Below are 23,666 nucleotides of genomic sequence, written 5' to 3' on the forward strand. Positions count from 1 at the left end.
ATATCTGGAGTTCCCCAATCCAAGGTCAGGTAATCCTAAACTGTGGGCCTCTGCTCATTTTTCCCTTTGAGAAGGCTCAGTGAAGGTGTTAGTTTTCCCTTGTTGCATAACAAATTTCCACAAACTTAGAAACTGAAGTCAATATTCAATTATGAGCTCTCTGCTTCTGTAGGTCAAGAGTCTGGTCCTCTGCTTAGGGCTTCACAAGGCTGAAATCAAGGTGCCAGACAGACTGCATTCTCATCTGCAGGCTCTACCAAGAATGGAGCAGCAACCAAGCTCCGTCAGGTTGTTGACAGGATTTATCTCCTTGAGGCTGCAGAGTGCATTGCAGTGTGCTTCCTGAAAACCTGAAACGGGGAGAAAAAGAATCTCTGCTACTTGGAGTTTCTGCCTTCAGGGAAGGCCTAGGCCCTGGTTTTTTGTTTTGTTTTGTTTTGTTTTTTTCCAACGTCACTATTCATTAGGCCCTGGTTTTTAAAGGCTCACCTGATTAGTTCAGGCCAACATAGGTCACTCACTCTTTTGATTAACTTACTATCAACTGACTAAGGATCTAAATTATATCCAAAAAACCCCTTCATCTCTGCCATATTCTGTGGGTTAGAAGGAGACCACAAACTCCACCCACACTCAAGGAGATGGCATTACACAAGGGTGTGACTCAGTGGGGGTCACCCTAGGCTGTATCTGCCACAATATCCTCAAATGAAGATGCATTTGTCTTCTGCTATTATCCATAGTCCAAAGAAGAGGACAAATAGAAAATGTATATGCTGGATCAACACCTATGGGGCCACACGTATCAACGTTATCCCTGCCATCCTTCTTCCTCCCTGTGGAGTTATAGCATAGTATTGAAAACTGTACCTTCACCGAGAACACCTAAGCTACGGCCACTGGGCATTTCCGTTTTGGACCATATTGCCCAGATTTGTTGGCTCAGCAAATGTCATAGATAACAGAGAAGCAGAACTCTGAGCAGACCAGCTGCTAAAGTGAAATATTTTCTTGCCCGAACACAAGCAATACATTTCACTCTTTCCTTCCAACATGTTCATATTATATAAAAATTAAATTAAAACATTCTTTCTGCATGAATGATTGAACTGATCCTTTCCTCTATTTTGTTTTATTTTGCTTCTTTTTTTTGTATTAAATTCTCTTCTTTTTTTATGCAAGTATTTTTAAGTTTCTTTTGGGCATGCATTCTTCACTTTAAGAAAGTTTTAGGGGCGAAAACTATAGGGAGTATGATTTAAGACCCCATTGCTTATTTGGCTAGTGATATAAAAGATTAAAAAAAAAGCAAATTCAAAACAATAGCATACCTTCACAGCAATTTGGGAAATACAATACAGCAAAGAGGTCAGCAAAAGGCTGACGAATGCATGCTTCTCCTTGAGAGGTATGTCTTTTCATTTTCTGCAGTTTCCTCCACAACCACTATGCCCACTAACTGGTCTGAAGAAGACAAGTGGTTGAGAGGTGCCCCCCACATTTTTAGAGTAGTAGGACACCCACTTCTGCCATTTACATTGCTTTGCCTTCTACTCCCTTTCTTAGCTTTGAAGAGTCTGGATTTTTTGGCAAGAGTAAATAAAAGACTAAAAGTTTAGCTGTTTAAAATATTGATCGTGAGGGACTTCCCTGGTGGCACAGTGGTTAAGAATTCACCTGCCAATACAGGGGACACGGGTTCAAGCCCTGGTCCGGGAAGATCCCACATGCTGCGGAGCAACTAAGCCCGCAAGCCACAACTACTAGCCCGCACACCTAGAGCCTGTGCTCCGCAACAAGAGAAGCCACCGCAATGAGAAGCCCGCGCACTGCAACGAAGAGTAGGCCCCGCTCGCCGCAACTAGAGAAAGTGCGTGCGCAGCAATGAAGACCCAACACAGCCATAAATAAATTAATTAAATAAATAAATTAAAATATATATATATATTATTTTTTTTTGCCATACGCGGGCCTCTCACTGTTGTGGCCTCTCCCGTCGCGGAGCACAGGCTCCGGACGCGCTGGCTCAGCGGCCATGGCTCACGGGCCCAGCCGCTCCGCGGCATGTGGGATCTTCCCGGACCGGGGCACGAACCCGTGTCCCCTGCATCGGCAGGCGGACTCTCAACCACTGAGCCACCAGGGAAGCCCTAAAAATATATATATTGATTGTGAGAATTATTGCCCTGAGCATCATCCGTTTTAGGGTAAAATAAAAAAGCTCCGAGTCAAAGAAAAAGGAGAAGGCACTTCTCAGACATTCTCAAACCACAAGTTCAAGACCATATACCTCCCACTGCAAGGATGATAATCACAGATATTAAGACACCACAGGACCCCTCAGAGTAGTGAACCATATTTAGTAATCCTGCTGACATATCCCTTTACCTGGCCATTTAAAACCCACATTAATCTCCATGATCCTCCCTGAGTTCTGAGATTTTAATACTAAGGGCTTCTTTCTGTGACTTTCTCCAGGTTTGAGGCAAACACACTGTCCCTCAGGCTCCTTGTTTCCACACTCCATCTGAAATCTCACTCCTCTTGCTTCCAAAACAATAGACTAGAAACATGAATATATTTTCCAGGCTCTGTCAGGCACTCTTCAGTGCCAAGGTGGTGGCTGGGGGACATGGATGAGCACCAGTCTAAGAAATGGACCAGAAAGACTGCTGCGTACCATTATGACAACCCGGATAACTCAGACGCCATGTTCCTCAGTTTCCACGCAAAAATCCTGTATTATAAGGCGTAGAAGATTAGATTGGGGTTGTGTGGTATCAGGTGTAGAAAATTACCTTGAAGACACTACGCAGTGAGCTCATGCTTGGAGCATTAAATGAGGCATTATCATGGTAAAGGGACACTTTCCAGAAGCAATGGAGATAACCCTAAGAATGGCTTCTTGTATTCCTGTCTCCCGTTACCTCTGCTGCTTTCTCTTACTAATCCTTGGCTTGTTCTCTTCACTACTCCTCTGGCATCCACCCAGCTCAGCTCCTGGCAAGGTTCCAGTTCTTGGCTTTGGCTGCCTCTTTGCTTACGGATTAAATCTGATGCCTGCTCTAGTTTTCCTGGACTAACCTGGCAAGTCCTGTAATTTTGACCCTGTGTAGCCCCATGTCGCCATCTTGTTTGAATGTCCTTTTCAAGAGTAGCTTTTAAAAACAGTGATAGAACTCTTCAGTGCTTCTTCAGAGTCTCCAGTCACTTTTTTCTTTTTTAAGCATTGTGTCTTCTTATTCCTGGCCATATCTTGGAATGTATATATCCTAATTTTAAATTTAATAAATTTCTCTTCAAATAAAGATGGGGAAGCATCTTTTTAATGAATGAAATTCAATGCATTTTAATGAATAAATTCAATTTTAAATTTTAATAAGTGAATTGCAGGAAGGTATGAAATATATTCCACCTGACATACCAAAAATGAGAAATTTATTAATTCATATTGTACATCGTCTAATTTTTTTTAAAGGACATGGGCATCAAAATCTGTATAGGAAATATCTTAAATGAGGGACAGCTTTATTGTGGTAGAATAAGCATTGAAAATGTATCAGAACACTTGGATTTATGCCCCAAATCTGCCTTTCACTAGGTGAAGTAGCTTTTCTAAGTTTCGGTTTTTATTAACTATAAGGATAAGAATATTTAAAACTACACAATATTTTATTTATAATGAATATGGTTGATATTATGAGAATTAAATATAACCTCTATTTCTTTGGCTCTTTCCTTGGAAAGGTTCCTTCCTTATATTCTGAGACTCATCAAGGGAAGTCTCAAATGTGCTCACCAACTATGCAGTCACCCATGTCATCACACATTCAGAACACACTTCTGCCTCTGCTGGTACTGCTGGTAACATCAACACTTCTGGGTACCATCACCCCTTATGCTGGGTACTGCCAAGATCTACTCAATACTAGATATATCAAGTATCACTTCTCAGAAAGAAAACCAGAGCCAGACAGAAGTCAAAGTAACGGAAGCAGCTCTTTCTCTGGAACTATTGCAATGAGGAAAAGGAGACTTCAGTATGGAACTGGGCTGAATTTCGAGTACAACATGGGGTCAGTGGATGAAAAATTACTAAGAGGAAACATCAGGGGTAAGTAAGGAGGGATTCTCTGGCTAAACCAACTTGACAAGATTATTACTGAAGGCAGGCCAGTGTGATCAGATGCTAAGGAAGGGAGATGAAGATTTGATCAGACATCTATAGGGCGATCAGATATTGAGGGTGGAGATTCTTGCAAAACTGACTTAACAAGATTCTTGCTACAATTGGATGTTGCAAGCCCTACAAGGAAAGATGCCAAAGTTCAGGCCTGGAGGGCTCAGAGGAGGCTGACTAAAGCTTAATCAAGGAGATTCCTGCCTCTTCTCACACTGAGAATTGCTCCACTGACCTGTTGTTTCCTCTGTGTCTATGTCTGCCAGGCACTCCTGCTGCTGCTTTCCACAGCTATTCCTCCTTCACCCATCAGTTTCTGTCACCAGACTCCAATGCCGTCTTCCACAAAGCACCACAATCTCCCAGCGGACCCTATGGTGAATGTTCTGAAATCCTTGAAGGGCCAAGGTAGGGGGATCTAACGTTTCTTAGGAGAGAACTAAAGCAATGTTGCTTCTCCCTACACACAAGTTTCAATAAAATAACTCTGGTTTTTCTTTCTGGTTTTACTTCCACTTCTCCCCAGATGACCTAGACATACATCCACGGAGACAGAACCAATGACTAACACAAGTGACAAAATGATTATACCCAGAGTCACTCCTCCCCTCCAACTCTGTGGTTTTCTTTTGGGGCCAAGCTTGTGAGTGACTCTGTCTTCCTCAGGAGTCTTCCTAGTCGCTCATCTGAGCAAACCCTTGGCAGGCTGCCCTCTGGTTCATTGCACATGCCTAGGTGTATCTAAATGCCAGCCTATGCTCAAACCAGATCGCCTTAGTATACACAGAAAACGCTGTTATAATAACAAAGATTAAAAGAAAAGTCACAAACCATTTAAGAGGAGAGAAGGTGCTGTAGTTGGATTTCCCTTCCTGGTAACTTCTAATGATTTTAGGAGTTCCAGGTGAGATTATTATTATAATTAGGCAATACTTTCCGCTCTAAGCTTTCTGGCTGTCAAGATGAACATAATGCAATCAATGTGTCCCCCCACTTCACCAGCTTGTAGTGCAAAATAAAGTTACATTTCTTTTCATATCCAAATCGACGTCAGGAAGTCCACTTGTGTACTGTGTTCCTCTTCCCAAGCGATTTCTGGGAATTGGGAATCGCTGAGGAATTCTCACATGTTCTACACATCCATCCTGGTCATCCAACCTCTATTCCAGAGCTCTTGCAGATCACATCACATTGTCTCATAACTTGATTCTGTGTTCTCACTCCCCAGACCAATTTTATCCAAGCAAGGGACACAGACCCCTTGGTTAATTTTCCAAAAGTGTCTAGATCCTTACTGCAGCGTTCTGTAAAATTTCATTGAATGTTAAAGGGACAATAGAAGCACAAGTTTCAGTGTCTCACATGGCTAATTTCTGACTTTTATAGGAATTAAACACACTTAAGATCCCAAGCTGCTTTTAAATGGCAGTTACCAGATTAACCTCCACCAGATTTAGCCTCCATGGTGCTTGTTTTTTGGACATTTCCATGTCTCCAAGTCTGATCTTGCAACTCTTAATCTTACAGAATGGAAGGTCCTCTCCTGCTCACTTTAAAACTTTCTCATCCCACACCCAGGGAAAATCGTAGGTTGGAATATCCTTTTCCTCAAAAAGTCACAACCCTTCTCAACTCATGGAGTGTGACCTAGAGCCTAGATAGGACAATAATAGTAGTTAATAGAATATTTCCTGAACATTACATTATTCAATCTTAAGCAGCACCATATGAGGCATGTCTATAGTTCAATCAAAATCTATGTTTTATGTAATGATTACTCTGATTTTTCAAAGGTATAATGCAGAAACAAATACAGCTTTTGCTAGTGAACAAACACAAAACACCTTAATTTGCAGCATCTACATTCAAGTTTAAGATGACCTCACACTACCACCCACTGTGTTGGTACTTAGTGGGGTAACTCAAGAGTCTTACTGGTGATATTCTTAAAATAAAAGGTATATCTGTTTTAAAAATTTGCTTCTACACTGCCTAAAACCCCAAACCTCCGGAAGCTCACAAAGAGCAATTATTTCTTTTCAAATATTTAAGTTCTGGCTTTATCAGGTACTCTAGTGAATTACCAGGACTACTTCTACTAGAGTTATTTATAGAAGTACTATTTTATAAAATATGTGAGCCCCCATTATGTCTCAAGCACTGTGCTTGGTGCTGATGCTGTAGCGTGAACAGGACAGAATAGGTCCTGGCAACCAGGAAATCGGTAGCTTAACCATTAATATGTCAGTAACTGTTTTAATTACATGGTCTCCTTGAATAGTTTATTATCTCAACAGCTTATTGGGAGTTAGGGTTTTACTTTCATTCTATAAATGAAGAAACTGAGGCTTAGAGAGTTTAAATAACCTACCCAATTCCTGAAAACAAACATGTAGTAGAACTAGTATTTGAATCAAAATCCTCTATTAACCACAAAACTATGTTTATTGAGAATCCATAGAAGGTAAATGTTACTCTGGGACCTACACATCTTCTGAGAACAATTGTTTAGTTGCAGACAGAGAATGACTCTGTTTTGGTTAAATTTAGATCAACTAGATTGATGGCATCAAATGTAAACTGGTGGCTGCCCATCACCCAAAACATCACAATTATGTACCCAGAGAGAGGGCCAACCTGTGTGTGAGATGTGTTAAGTATCTCTCAGGCTTACAAAAACCCCGCAACTTTTTTAATAATTATTTTTGCACAGACTGTGCCTCCTAGCACTGGCATCCAATTTCTTACATTTCATATACCTTGCATAGCTTTTAAAATTAAAAAATATATATACATATATATCCAACTATTTAGAGTTTAATAACAGGATTTCTAAAATTAAAGTTTGAAATATCTTCTTTTTTTAAGATTTTATTTTGATGTGGACCATTTTCGGAAGTTTTTATTGAATTTGTTACAATATTGCTTCTGTTTTATGTTTTTTGGTTTTCTGGCCACAAGGCATGTGGGATCTTAGCTCCCCGACCAGGGATCGAACCTGCACCCCCTGCAGTGGAAGACAAAGTCTTAACCACCAGACTGCCAGGGAAGTCCCTCGAAATATCTTCTTAGGTAGGCTTGCCAGACTTAACAAATAAAAATAGAGAACACCTAGTTAAATTTGAATTTCAAATAAATAACAAATGCTTTTTTAGTATAAAGATGTCCTATACAATATCTGGGAAATATTTATACTAAAAGAAGTTCATTGCTTCTCTGACACTCAAATGTAACTGGGTGCCTTGTATTTTATCTTGCACCCTTATTCTACAGACACAGGCTTAAATCTCTAAGCTGTTACCTTAACTTGTCTACCGGTTATTTCAGGGTACTTCATGAGAAATGAACACTTGTTCCAATCTATTTGGAAGTTCTGCTGTGGACCACTTAAATTGCTAAATGGCTTAGTAGGTCCCTGATAGTTATTTGCCACTACAGAGATTTACAGCATATGTGGACCTTGATCTGAACTATAGTCAACTCAAAAAACTGTCTATGATACTCTGTTATTTCCTGCTGTTCAGAAGCCAAGGTAATTATGGATTTCTCTGGAGGAAAACACATCCATTGATTTTAAGTTGTTTTGGGGAATGTTAATTTAATGTACGTTTCCTTCTGCCATGACTGCGATTTTCGTATATTGTACACAACAGTTGGGTAGAACACAAAATGCCTTTTGTTAAGAAGTCTGGAGTTTTGCGTTTTTGTTTGTTTAGCTTTAAGGAAGCAATCTGGGGAGAGGAGTTGGTGAAAGGCAGAGGAAGTTAGTGGAGACTTGAAGCAAAGTTCTTTCACCTTAGGTCACTGAACTTCTGAGGTGCAGGTTACATTTTGGTTTGGAGAGTATTATTTGCCTCAAGTAGCCATCTCAGCAGTCCACCACAGACGAGACAGAAACATGAACGCCCTTCTGTCGTTCCGCTGATGTTGGCTCTCAGGACCTCATGGATCCAGCTCCACAGGAAAGCCTAATATTTGAACTTTTCACTCTTGGTTCATTTTATTAGACAGCAGTGAGTGTTAACCTCGTACTAAATGCTGAAGAGAAAATGTAAAACACCCTTATTAATTAGCCTTTGCTTTTCTCCTCTCTTTGAATAGATTTTTAAAGGAGTTATTTCCCCTTAATTCGCTTGTCTGATACTGAAACATATTTGAAAATATAGGTGATAAGAAGAAGAAAAATAAAAAAGATGAGTTACAGGGAGACCACCCAAGAAAAATGTTTTTATATGCTATTAAATACTTTCCAGTCTTTTAAACTCATTTTTACTTCTGACCTGAACAGACTAGAACTGAATTTCTAAAATATTAAAAAAAAAAAGAGGAAAATAACATAGTCTGTGTCCAAATTCTTCACAGAACTTGTGGAAGAATCTATAATGTGTTATAACATTTTAGTTATATCCAAAAAGTTCCTACATAAATAAATACCTTTTAAAAAATAAGAGTTTATTTTAAGATGGAAAACTGTAATTGAATCCTCATTTTTTTCTTTCGTGATGCTATATAGTCAAAGTGTTATCCAAATGCCAGAGAACCTCAACACAGAGCAACCCTAGCTAGGGACTTTTTAACCCAAAAATCAAAAAAGGGAAATTGTGCTGGAATAAAGAGTCAGAAATGACTTTATCCAAATATTATATTTAATTTTTAGATCTTTTGTTGCAGTATTATAGAATTATATGTGTATATACACACATAAGTAATCTCTAAGTTTACTCTTATGAAACATACTTTGCTTATCATCTTAATACAACATAGCCAAAAGTTCTATATGACCTACATTTAAAAATAACTCCCACATAAAGATCATTGGCTATAAGGTTACAAACTGACCACTGTCAAAATGAGCTGATCCTTGACTTCTTTTACAGAGACAATCTAATCACATTCTCTCTCCAGAGAGAGGAAATGCCACATTGTTATAGTGGGTGATGATTCATTTAGGATCAAGCAATCAAAAAGATAAACAAAGAGACATTTCAAGCATGTACTATTAGATTTCAGAAGACTCCACTTTCAAATGAAGGACCAAAGATGTCGAAATAGGTATTTGGGAGGCAATGTGGCTTTACGGTTTGTGTGTGGAAAACAGTAGGTTCTAATCCCAAGGAGGGCACTGGTTCACTGCGTGACTGCCAACAAATCATAGAATTACTTTGAATTGGCTTGCCTGTAATACAGAGAATCAGGCTACCTCCTGTCCCAAGAACACTGGGATTGCCCAAGGGCATACATATTAGGTGGTTTTAAAATTTAAGAAGCCATATATAGAACTAAATTAAAAGGAGAAAATTACTTTGATGAGAACATTGAAAACAAACAAAAAAGACTGTCTCTCTTATAGATTGCTAAGTGTGATGTATAGTCACTGGAGTGGATGGGCTTTAGGAGGTCCTGGGCGTCTGTAACCCCACACAACTAGGCAGGTTACACAGCTGTGAAGCAGCCCCACCAGGCACATCCCAGAAGGAATGCAGCTGCACCCTCACAAAGGGTACTCAGCTTTACTTTTCTCTACTCACTTCACCACAAAATTTTTTATTCAAGAAACATTTATCAATCTCCTACATGGGCCTGATGCTGTTTGTTCTATTCCAGGGTTTCAGCACCACTGACATTCTGGGCTGGATAATTTTTTGTGCTGGGGATTGTCCTGTGCATTGCAGGATGTTGAGGAGTTTTCCTGGCTTCTACCCTCTAGACCCCAGTAACACTGACCCACTCTGTCCCACCTGTGGTGAGCAAAAATGTTTCCAGATGTTGCCAAATTTCCCCTTGGGGGTAAAATCTCTTCCAGTTAAGAACCACTGCTCTATGCTAAGACAGAGATTCTCAAACTTTAGTGAACACAAGACTCACTTAAGATGCCGATTTAAAAGTAAGGCCCTATCTTCCAAAGATTGTATTCAACAATGCTGAGTTGGGTACCAGTAATCAAGACTTTTAATGGACTCCCCTAATGATTCTGATGCAAGAGAGGTATGGAGAAAACCTTGAAAACCACTCTGCTTGGAGAAGAAAAAGCTTTAAGAAAGCTTGGTTTCTACTCTGAAGGAGTTTACCTTACAGTAAGGACCCCAGACACATGGCTTGTGAGCTTATACTCTGCAAGATAAGGCAAAAAGTAGGTTCTATATGAAAAATATAAAATACTTACTACAGAGTTTAAGAGAACAAAGACGAATTCTATAAAAATAGGGAAAGTTAGAAAAATTTTCAAGTATATAAAAAATTGTGAGTTGTGGAACATTGAATGGTATTTTCACAGATGGTTTTGAGAGTAAAAGGGGTTCTAAACAGAGGAAATGGCATAAGCCAAAGCAGAGAGGCTGGATAATCTGTAACTAGAATCTAAGATCTGTGCCCTCAAAATATATTTTGAGACAAATATGAAATATACCTAGTGCTGTGCCTCGCACATAGCAAGCAATGACAAATGGTGGCTCCTTCATGATTATAATTGTCCCAATCATCCGTTCCCTAAAGATACTACAATAATTCCCTTCCCAGAGAAGTTACCTAGAATACCTGTTTTGATCAGGAATCTGGCCATTCTCCTCTGTCCCATTTTGGTGGGATCAATGAAGAAGTTATTGTTTTTCATGGTTCAGTTTTATGAAATTTATCAGAGAGCTGGAATCATGATGATGTAATTTAATGAGAGAGCAGAACAGATAATAAATGAATCCTTATAATTTAAAAATGGCCCTGACTTTCCTTCTTCTATATCTTATTAATTTTTCTTAAGGAAGGTAGTTTCACTAAAGTATTTAATAAGATATCTTATCCTTTGTGAGGTGATGGTCCAGGTGAGGTATACTGTAGATTTTATGCTCTGCCGCAGTTCTGTTTTTCCAGGATTAGAACTCACTGCTGACTGCAAGGTCTCTGATGAGCCTCGGATCTAGAGCTGAGCTTGGATCAGGCCAAAGTTCCCCTGGCCATTAGGACTAAATGACTCCTGTCTATATGGAACTAAGTGAATGAGCACCTTTTCTTTCCCCTTGAAATACCTAGAGTGAATTTGGGGAGATGAAGGAAAATTTTGTCAAGAAAACTTGCAGCACCTATTTCTGTCCACCCCACCATGGTACCTATAAGGCCTTAAGAGTCAGACATAACTCACTTCTCTTTTACAAATTATTGGTTCAAAACCATGCTGACCTCCTTGAGGGCAAATAACCTCTGTGCCTAGCAGAGTGCTTGTTGTATACAGGTGTTGGATAAAAGCTATTTTTTGAGTGAATTATTCAAATGGATTATTCGTTAGTTTTTGTCACTATCGGTTCCAGAGTGTTTGACTTCTAAGCTGTTGTTTTAAACTAGGTTATTCATGTGGCCTTGCTGGTAGAGATCATCTTCATCTGAAACTATTCAGAGTTGTGTAAAGTCGTTTAGCCAGAGTAGAAGAACAATCTTTCCTTCTTCCAAGCTCATGACCCCATTTTGGACACCCACTAGTGCCTTGCTTCCTGTCTGAGATTCTTCAGCCCAAAGCCCATCCATGGAGATGACTGATGTCCCGAGAAGCTTTTGGTCACCAACCCTAACCACTTTCTGAATGTCTCTGTTGTTGAAGGATCATGTAGATATTCCCAAGGGAAGGGTGGAGTTCCCACTGTTTCTTTAATAACATTCATGTAAAACATTATCTATTGAACATTGATATTATGCAACCATAATTCTCAGTCAGAAGGCTGTTTGTCCACAAACTCACAATATTTACTTCTGCTGGAAGAATATCTATTTTCCTCTTATTTATTTTCATTGAAAATTGATACCAGCTAGACGGTCTTGTTTCCTATAAAAGTCTACAATATGTTTTTAGAGAAATAATTCTAAATTTAGAAGTTTCTTCCCTAAACTTTATTATCTTTACAACATATTTCAGCTATCAGACTCAAAACTAAACAAAAAATTCCAATGAAAGCCAAATTATGGCTACAGTCAGGGGAATAATAATCAATTCGTATTGAAAATAATGGTTATTGGTTATAAAAATGCAATATGTGTTCAGACTAGAAAATATAAATCATAATGCCTAAATGACATGCTTGTATTAATGTTTCTTGCCATTATACTATGACTTTTTTCCATCTCAATTACGGAATACATTTGTTTTCCATAAAGTCATTTCCAATTTTTCTTTATATGAGTAGAGCTGTCTCTTATTCTGGTACCAATAGTCTCACATGTTAGATGGGTAAAATATTAATCATATTTTACCATAAAATATGTAATTGCATTAATAAACAACAGATGGTGAGCTGATGCCCCTCTAAGAAATCTATGCTACAGGAGCGTCTTAGTCTGTTTGGGCTGCTATAACAAAATCCCGCAGACTGGTGGCTTATAAAGAGCAGAACTTTATTTCCCACAGTTCTGGGCCTTACTACTTCCCAAAGGTTCCACCTCTTACTACCACCACTTTGGGGGTTAAGATTTCAACATTCAGCCCATAGCAAGGAGTAATTAAGAAAATGGTTTCTGAAGTTTAACAGCATATCCTTAAACACCATTTACCAGCTGTGTGACTTCGGACAAGTTTCTTAATCCCAGTAAATCTCAGTTTCCTTCTCTATACAATGAGAATAATGTTAGTATCTACCTCTCAAGGTTGCTGAAGAAATTAAATAAAATCATGTATCAAATGTTTATAAAAGCATGCCTGGAATAAAATAAACAGTAACTTAATTGTTAGCCCTTACTATTTATCTTATTTTTTAAATCATTTCTCTGATTTTGGGATAAAATAAGTTAGCTAAACTTTTTTACCAGTAATTTATCTTGTCTGTGAGAAAAATAATTCAGTTCTATTCTATCCAATTCATTTTTAAAGCAGTTATTTTGAAGTCACTCTATATATAAAGCTGCTGAACACTGGAGGTTACTAAAGTGGAACCAAAAATGATCCTTGCCTTCGTTGCACATAAAATTAATTTGGGGGACAACACTCACATGTAAAGTGGTTAAATAACCAGGTAAGGCAGTCCGTAATTTAGTGCTACAGTTAGGAGTTCAGACATAAATTTGGAAAGGCATTCTAAAAACTTAGAGGGCTTCCCTGGTGGCACAGTGGTTGGGAGTCCACCTACCAATGCAGGGGACATGGGTTCGAGCCCTGGTCCGGGAAGATCCCACACGTCGTGGAGCACCTAGGCCCGTGTGCCACAACTACTGATCCTGTGCTCTAGGGCTTGTGAGCCACAACTACTGAGCCCACGTGCCACAGCTACTAAAGCCCACGTGCCTAGAGCCCCTGCTCTGCAACAAGAGAAGCCACCACAGTGAGAAGCCTGCACACTGCAACAAAGAGTAGCTCCCACTTGCCACAACTAGAGAAAGCCTGCACGCAGCAACGAAGACCCAACACAGCCATAAATAAATAAATAAATAAATAAAATAAAACTTAGAAACCAATGAGAACTGGAGTAACCATGGAAAAGTTGAGATTTAGGCTGATAAAGAGGAAGGTTGGAGGAAAGAGCATATTAATCAAAAGATGAGATCTGGTAAAAAAAAAAAAAAATCTCAGAAAACATGAAATAGCCAGAAAAATGTGAATAGTGTGGCATAGTTCAGGGTGTGTGTCGATGGATACTGGAATGGAGGAGTACCTTGAATGCCCAGCTGTATAGTAGGCAATGAGGAACCATGAAATGGTATGAACAGATGAGTAAGAGGGCAAGAGTAGTACTTTAAGAATGCTAGTTTGGAAAGGCTGCAGGTTGGGTAGAGGAAAAAAGGAGGTAGTTTGCAGATTGGATAGGAGAAAGAGGAGACTGGAGGAAGGAAAATCAGTTAGGAAACTATTACACTCATCCAAGAAGAAGGCGATGAAGTCCTGGAGTAAGTTGGTGACAGAAAGGGGCAGACGGTATAATTTTGTCAAAGATGAATTGATAGGACTGGGCAAATTCATTGGACGTATGGGGTGAAGTAAAAGGATGAGAAAGTGGCTCGAATTCTAATCATAAAAATCCAAGGACAGATGTGCCCTCCTGCAGTCATCTAAATCCTTTCCACCTACGTTGTCCTCACAAAACTTACACGACCATGTTTGAGAATCCCAGGGATATAGTACCTAAAACCTATATTCAACAACACTGGCAATATAAATTTTGAAAAGCAAAGTTTAAAATCTGTATACTCAGAATATTTTACAAATAACAGTCTATCTACTTAGCATTTTTCACCACACGCCTCTATTTATTCACAGTGCCGTTAAAAATGTTCAGCGTTCATTCCTGAAACAAACCCTGGACTTCTGGATCCAACAGTAGAGTCAATTATATGATTGCTTAAACATCAAAGCTTTTCTTCACTAATGTCCTTACCAGGGGACATAAATAGGCAGGTCTTTTCTCTCCGGTTGAGGCAAATGCCTATGTAGTTCAAACCAGCATACTGTACATTCCTGGGTGATTTTATGTGTTTGATTGTTGGCAGATGGAATATCTGCTTTTCCCATTGCTATCAACTGAATGTGTGCAGTGCACACCCTGCTCAAAGCAGACCTGTTTTGTCGGGCAGAAGTCAGGGCTCACTGCCCTGGGACAGCCCATTTCTTGGAAATGCTCATAGGATCTTCATTTTCCCTTTTTGAGGTGTACAAGGAAAATATTACTCTGGGGAAATATCAAAGGATTTCTTGACATCAGCCAAAGAAACAGGTGCATGTATATTTGATTTGATAAAAAATGGGGGATACGAGTACAGTGGCCAGAGTCCAAGCATATCATTCCTCCTGTTAACAATTTCAATGGTCCACTCAGAAAACTTCCCTCCTCAGTATCACTGTCTCCATAATAATTTGAATGCCTTAGTTTGGAATTCAAGGTCCTTCACAATCTGGCCCCAGCTGACCTTTCCAGCCATATTATGCACTACACCCATTCAAGATCCTGCCAGACTAAGCTACTCTCTGTTCCCTGATCCTCAACCCAAGCTCGATTCTTGCTTATGCACTTTCTTCAACTTAAAATTATCTTCCCCTACAGTCTAAATTCTCAGTATCCTAAAAGTCCCATTCATTCACCAATCAGTAAAGACTTTTCCCCTCCCCCAGGGAGAAATCAGCTTTCACTCCTTTATCCTCCCATTGCAAGTTACTCATATTTCTCTGATGGTACTTCCAATTTCTACCTTGAATAATGGTCAATTATTATGTGGACTGTATACTTCTTGGACAGTTCATGACTGATTCATCTTTGAGTTCCCCACCATAAGGTCTTGCATCTATGACATAATGGAAAGAATACCTGGAGTGAGAAGATTTAGATTCAAGTCTGCCTCTTTCTGCTGTGTCACCATGGTCAAGACCCTTAACTTCTCTATCAGTTCCTAAATTTCAATATATTTTTTAGAGGGATTAGATGTGATAATGGCATGAAAGCCATTAATTAAACCATAAAAGTTAGGATAATTGAATATATTTTATGATATCAAATTAATATATCGTGTGTGAGAAAATTTATGGTGAAAAAATAAATATATTTCTTGACATTGCTGGAAAGATTATTTCTTCTTCTGTATAACCTCATATACCTGACCAATTCTTTTCACAATTGGGACACTCCCAAATTGGACCTGCTCATAGGAAGAGGACAAATTAAAATATGATCCTGTCACTAAAATTGCTGAGCCTTCCTCCCCTGTCTCCTAATCATTGGTCTAGCATCCTGGCATTTTTATACTATAGCCAGGCTATGTTACAGTCATTCACGAGAGCTGCCAGTAAGGTGAAACTGAGGTAGTCAGTCACTGAAACCAAAAAGACCACTATTTATTCATTCACTCCACAAATATTTATTGAGTGTACTTAAGGGCCAGGCACTCTTCTGGGTTCTAGAGTTAGAGAGGTGTGTAAGAAAAAATTCCTTCTTCCTCTTGAGATGTTTATAAACTAGTAGAGGAGAAATTTGAGCTCACATACAATTTCATTGCAGTACAGCATGGTATGTTAGGTTTTAGAGTGAGGTAGAAGTAGAGAGTGGTCAAGAAAGAGCTTACCTGATGAAACTAATTCTACGGTTTACTATATCCATTCGTCATCAAGCAAAATGTATTCCCCACTTCAATGTGCCTTTAAAGTGCACTTAAGTTGAATCCATAGTGAAAAATGTGGATGGTGAGGATGTGATTTACACTGGTTCCCCACACTCCGTGCTGGACTCCGTGCTGAATCTTGAAATTCCCTAGAGAAAGGTTTGCTTGAAACTCAAGAATTATACTAAGTTTGTCTCTCATTATCCCTAACAAAAGGCCAAGGCTGGAAAGTATTGAAATGGAGAGAGAAATTTCTTAGAGTCCATTGGCCAAGGGTGAAAGGGAAAGCTGAAACAGAGTAGGAGAGTTAGATGTTGGTTAGTGTTGGAAAGAGAGGAATCCATTCTGCCACGCTGGGGCAGAATGTGTGTGCGTGCGTGCGTGCGTGCGTGCGTGCGTGTGTGCGTGTGTGTGTGTGTGTTGTGGGAAGATGACTGAACACATAGAAGTTTGGTGATAAAGCCTGAGGCAAACTCTGCCCTCCCTTTCTGGGATAAACATGGTAAAGTGGTATAGCAGGGAGGCTGACAGGGTATGTTTAGTCTCTGGGGGCTCAGAAAGGACCAAGAAAACATTCAAAATGTCACTATTCCCTAGAGAAGAGGAGAGCTTCTTTATAAACTCTTTTTTACTGACAGTGAATGACAACCACGGAATATTATTATAATCACTCTTAAGTTGTATAAGCTAAGCATAATTTCCAGACTTGATTTTATGTAATATCTTCATGATCTGAATTTGAGAAAAATCTCCAAGTTGTAAATGAAAAAAGAAAATCCTGGAAATCAGGATTTTGCTTTAATTTTATCGAGGTTCATGTAAGTTGAAGTAACACACAAAAAACTAAACTATCCATCTTATTTACATATTCTTCTCACTTATTTGGCATTTTATTGAGACATCCTCTTAGTTACTTAATTTACTTCAATCTGTGATACATGTCATCTTTGAAGACAGTTCTTCTTCTTGTTCTTGGAATTAATTTAGTAGTTTAAAGATCATTTACAGTGGTTGGGTTTGCTCAGATAGTTTCAGGGTAACATACCTGGGAATTCCTCTGTTTTGAGCATGTTTAGAAGATGATGAATCAGGGTAACCACAAAACACTAGGGAATGACTCCCACCGTGGTTCAATTTAGGTCATATTTTAAAAATTCTTGCTTCATCTCAAATTATTATCTCTTTTGTGGCCCAACATTTTGTGGTATGCATTTCAATATTTCTAAAATCTTATATAATTTTCTGTTGCAGATTAACACATTTATTTACCAATACAGTATGGACATTTAATTAGATAAAAATAGATCCTTCATCCATGCTGTGAGTGCCTTTCTGAAGGTACTCACTGAAATATTAGAAAATATTTTATGGGTTTCTTAAGTGAGCCAACATTTGACTTTGTTAGTTAAACTGGAATATATTGACAACATTATTTCTAATTTTGTATCGATTTGGAATTGTACAGGTAATATAACACAGATACATATATATTGTATGTATACACACATATATATTGCTCATATATACACTGATACATATACACACACACACATATATATATAATTGTACAGATAACACAGCTCACACCCACATATTTTTTTTATTGAGGTATATTTGTTTAACAGTGTTGTGTTAGTTTCTACTGTACAGCGAAGTGAAGCAGAGTTCCCTGTGTCACATATTATTTTTATAGCACATAAGAAAATTGTTTAGCATGTGCAACAATAGTTTTAAAAATACTCGTACTCCTTGACCCATTCATTCCTGTGGATCTGTTCTAAGGAAGTAATTATAAATACACAAGAAACATTAGCCATTAAAATATTTATTGCATCATTATTTGTGCTAGAGAGAAATCCAAAACTATTTACATTTACAGAATAGAAGAATGCTTAGGTAACTGGTATTACAGCTATTTGATGGAATAAGATGCAAACAACACTTACAAAGATTCTATGACAATATGGAAAATACTTACATTATAATGCTAATTGAAAACGAATTTAGATACAAAATTGTACATGCGCAGACAGAAACTGGAAAAGAAATAGTGCTCTCAAATTATCCGTTCTTTAGACATTTTACTCACTACTTAATTCTATTTCCTTTACAGGGAGAAAAAGAAAAAAAGCCCTAAACCTATACAGAGATATTTGCTTGAACCCAAATATCTAGTTCTTTTAAAGGTTACAAATTTCAACCAAACAAGGATTAAGTCCCTTTAGTTACAATACAGCACTTGGCATAATCGCTATGTGTTTTTGAATAATTTGTTTAACTTCCCTGAGTCAATTTCGTTTATAAAGTAGTGATGATAATGCCAGCATCTTCATGAGATTTTGTGAGAACTAAATTAGTCTGTCTCTTTTTGTGTTGCATCAACAATGGCAGAGTAGTAAACACACTTATGTAGATATGCCAGAACTCTTCAAATCAATAGGAAACAGAAACTTGAAGGGAAGAAGTAAGTAACTCACAGGAGGTAATTTTTTAAAAGGTCAGTTTTAAAAAACAAAAATTACATCTCCCATGGTCTCAACCACCCCTGCTAACATCATCATGAAACTCTGTCATAGTCCATACATGTACAATTTGAAAATCAACCTACAGCTTGAGAAGCTTCTTAAGGATCTTGCCTTGGTTGTCACCCACCTCTTTCCCTTATTAATAGTTTTCCCAGGCTAAAAACTAGCCTGAGGTGACATCAAAGAAACCAGAGGGTGCTACTGGATTCATTCTCAGATCTCAGATCCCCTGAATGATTCTCCAAATTTTCAAGCAAAAAATCTGCTGTGGGGTAAAGGGGTGTGTAGCTGAGATACTCTATAGTCTGTCCAGCGTAATCCCATCAGAAGTCCAGGTTAGGCCAAATTCTCGACTGCCCCTTCCAATTGGCAAGGTGGAAAATCCTATGCCTCTGTGGTTTAGCTACCAATTGTTTTAAGTAATGACTTTTCTGATGCCACAGGCTGCTGAGTCAAAATAATACGGGGTCGTAAAAGAGGAATTCCTTTACCAAAAATTGTCTCCATACAGATTGCACTGGAGACTAGCAGAGGGGAAAGGAGAGCATCTACTTTCTTTTTGTTAACATCAAGGTTAGTAGTGGAGGCCAACCAGGAAAGCTGAAACCTTTTAAGTCCTTTTTAAGTGAAAAATCTCAAATCAGAACATGTACTCCTGGGAATCTCCAGAGTTTATAATGTCTGACCCTGACACTAGACATACTTTGTGCTGCCATAGTTAAAATTGCAAACTAGTTCTCTCTTCAAATGGTATTTGCTTGCCTCATGACACGTGCTACAGTGATAGATTTGACAGAAGAGAGAAAGGAAATAAGAGTTCAGGTTTGGCGTCTCTTTTGTGATGTCTCTATGCTGGCACCTAGGTTTTTTCTTTGTAAAGAAAAAACTTGGTACAAAGTTTTTGTGGTACAAACTTTGCCTTCACTTACATTCCCGCCTAGGCACCCATGATATTTCCTGAGAAGTTAGACCACCATGAGCTGTATCTGGAGTGCAGTGCAGTGCATAGGTTTTCACATAGTTTCACACTTTATGATCACTCCCATGAGATTTTTGAGGCAGGAAGCTGCACTGTAACATCTTCAAACCTGGATGGACATTTGGCTGCACCAAAGTAGAATTTCCTTTTTTTTTTTTCCCTCAGATTCAAATATAACAGGAGCCAAGTGATGAGAACAGGGGGTACCCTCTATTCTTGGTATGAAAACATTAAGAGAAAGGGCTTAGTGATGTTCCTAGTACATAGTCGACACTTCCAGAACATTGAACTTAGTGAAATGGATTCTCCCCACCAATGAGAAAGGGAGACAGGCAGACAAGCACGCATGACAGTGTGCTGATCTGAGTTTATATAAGCTGGTGAGTGAGTGGGCCTAAGAGTACCAGGGCCCAGGCAGAAGCAGGTGGAAACACATCAGGTGGAAATAAGTAGTGAGAATGGGAACGGGAGAGAGAAGAGAGGCCACTTAATCGACAGTCTGAAAATTAGGCTCATGATGTGAAATGTTAAATTTTGACAACTTAAACAATATGAATATCATATCTTTGTACCTTAAATTTGGTATTTGGGAGGGGGGATGGGAAAAGAAAAGTATATAAGCATAGGTATGCATAAAGTTTATAACCACATCCTAAAATAAAGACTGTTCTCACAATCTTATAAAAAGTTATTGTGCAATATTTAAGATACACACAGGTTTCAAGAATAACATACCCAGCTTACAAAAGAAATATCATTATAATAAAATTGTCCATTTACCCCTCTCGGATTGATCACCCTCTCTCACCCTTAAATTAACCAATATCCTGAATTGAGTGTCTATTATTTCTGTGCAACTTTTTATTTGTTACCATATGGGCATTAAACAACTATTTTATGTAGTGCTATTTTATGTCTAACCTTTTCTTCACTGAATGTCATACTTTCAACATGTCTACTCTACTTTGATGTTAACGAAAAAAATGTAGATGCTCTCATTTCTCCTCTACTAGTCTCCAAATGCCATTTGCATGAAGACAAGTTTCAGTGGAGGCATTCCCCTGCTAGTATTAGAATATTGAAGAGTGGCTCCATTTTCTCCACAGGACTAAATAGCTCATACTCAGTTTTACATAATTCTTTCAAAATTCCAGATGCCTAGGGTTATGTTAATTTAAGGTATCCTATGATAGACAAGTAACATGAAGTTCACAATTGAAGTCCCAGCTCTGTTCAACACAGACTGAGTTTGGCAAGTCCTTTTTCCTCCTAGAACTCATTTTGGTAAGTTATAAAATGGAGGAGGTGAACTACGTATAAATTATCTCCATTGCCCTTTCCAGCTCTAATATTTCTCCTTTTATTTTGCTCTTTTTCTTCTGCATGGAGAAACATACTCACCATCCCCTTTGCTAAATTTTCTTTCTTTAAAACTCTCTTTTGTCATTTTCTTTAAAAATTTACTGAACAATAGAGGTGAGAATATTTCTACACATACTTCCCAAAGTATAAACTAAACCCATTTTCTAAAAGCATTTTTTGGTCAATTTGGTTCAAGTAACCTATCTTAGCCTGCTTAGGATTCTGTGGGATCTGCTGAGGAATCACAAATATTGCTACTAATAATCTGAACAACAGATACAACACCCTTCTCTACACAATGGAATTCAATAAGTTAAGCTTAATTTGAAACCCATCTAAGGCAATTACTAAACCAAGTATCTCAAAGCAGATATGTTTCTTCCTATATGAAGCCTCCCCAGGAAAGGATTTAAAGATAGCCTCATACAAAAACACTCGTGCAGTGAGGATATGATTTCCATTCTCACAGTTTATGCATAGTTGGCTGTTTCTCCTGAAAAAAAATTACATTAAACTGAGGCATTCCATGTTTAATCCCTGCCCATTTTTTATTGAAAAATGTGAGGAAAATCAATTGAAAAAATTTTAAGTTCCAAGAAAATGAAATAGACTTCCCTATTATACCATTATAAAATGAAAAATTACCATTTTGTTTCAATGAATGTAAGAAGTCATGTCCAAGATTCTCTGCTTAGGGGCATTACTCATGGATCAGCATCCACTCATTCATTTAAATAATACTTCCCAAGTGCTAACTACTAATTTCAACTCAACAATTATTGAATGCTGCCTGTGTGCCTATCACTGCTCAGGTGCTTGACACATCCATATGTAGAATATATATATGGATAGGAGCCACACGCAATAATGTGTGCCCAGGAGATACATGTCATAGAAAAGCCTCAAGTTTCTCCTTTAAAATAGGGAAGGTAAAGGAGTTGGGGGCATTTCTATTCACAACCTCTAAAGATATAAACATTATACTTAAGAGTTTGTTAAAATGTTTTCCAGTTCATTCACCTTTGCTAGGTCTAGAAGTAAACACTATAAAAACCTAGAACATATTACAGTACTTCTGTCCTGGTATCCAAGGGAACTTGAATCGAGTGGCACATTTTCCTTTAAAACGAAAATCTTGACATCTTATTTTTTTCTTCCAGTTTTATTGAGATGTAATTGACATATAGTACTGTGTAAGTTTAAGGTGTACAGCATAATGATTTGACTTACGGGCATCATGAAATGATTACCACAATAAGTTTAGTGAACACCCATCCTCTCATACAGATACAAATTAAAGAAATAGAAAAAATTTTTTTCTTGTGAGAACTCTTAGGATTTATTTACTCTCAACAAGTTTCATATATAGCATACAGCAGTGTTAATTATATTTATCAGGCTGTACATTACATCCCTGGTACTTATTTATCTTATAACTGGAAGTTTGTACCTTTTGACAGCCTTCATCCAATTCCCCCTCCCTTCACCCCCTGTCTCTGGTAACCGCAAACATGATCTCTTTTTCTGTGAGTTTTTGTTTGTTTTTGTACTATAACTGACCTATAACACTGTTAGTTCCTGTTACACAACACTGTGATTTGGTATTTCTATACATTTCAAAATGATCACAACAAATCTAGTTATGATATGTCACCAACCAAAGATGTTACACAGTTATTTACTATATTCCACACACTGTAGATAGCAATCTACATACACGATTATTTTAAGTGGCTGATCTCTTAAGTTCAAACTCATTTTAACAACTCTGCATTTTTACTCCCCATGTTTACTGTTTTAACATCATATTCTACATCATTTTCTTTTCTGTATCCCTTAACTACTTATTGCAAATATAAATGATTTTATTACTTTTATCTTTTAACCTTCCTACTAGGTTGGTACATGGTTGATTTATTACCTTTACTGGATATTTGCCTTTACCAATGAGATTTTTCCTTTCATAATTTTCATATTTCTAGTTTTGGCCTTTTCTTTTTCACTTAGAGACGTCACTTTAACATTTCTTGTAAAGCTGGTTTGGTGATGCTGAACTCTTTCAGCTTTTGATCTCTCCATCAAATCTGAATGAAAGCCTTGCTGGGTAGAGTATTCTCAGTTGTAGGTTTTTCACTGTCATCTCTTTAAATATATTGTGCCACTCCCTTCTGGCCTGCAGAGTTTCTGCTGAAAAGTCAGCTGATAGCCTTATGGGAGTTCCTTTGATGCTTTTAATATTCTCTCCTTATCTTTAATTTTTGCCGTTTTAATTACAATGTATCTTCGTGTGGTCCTCTTTGGGTTGATTTTGTTTGAGACTCTCTGTGCTTCCTGGACCTGGATGTCTGTTTTCTTTCCTGGATTAGGGAAGTTTTCAGCTATTATGTCTTCAAATATGTTCTCTACCCCTTTCTTTCTCTCTTCTCCTTCCAGGACCCCTATAATGCAAACGTTAGTACACTTGTCATCACAGACGTCTCTTAAACTGTCCTTATTTCTTTTCATTCTTTTTTCTTTCTTCTGGTCAGCTTCAGTGATTTCCACTACTCTGTCTTCCAGCTCACTG

The sequence above is a fragment of the Pseudorca crassidens genome, chromosome 4 (genome assembly GCF_039906515.1).
Source record: "Pseudorca crassidens isolate mPseCra1 chromosome 4, mPseCra1.hap1, whole genome shotgun sequence".
NCBI lineage: Eukaryota > Metazoa > Chordata > Mammalia > Artiodactyla > Delphinidae > Pseudorca > Pseudorca crassidens.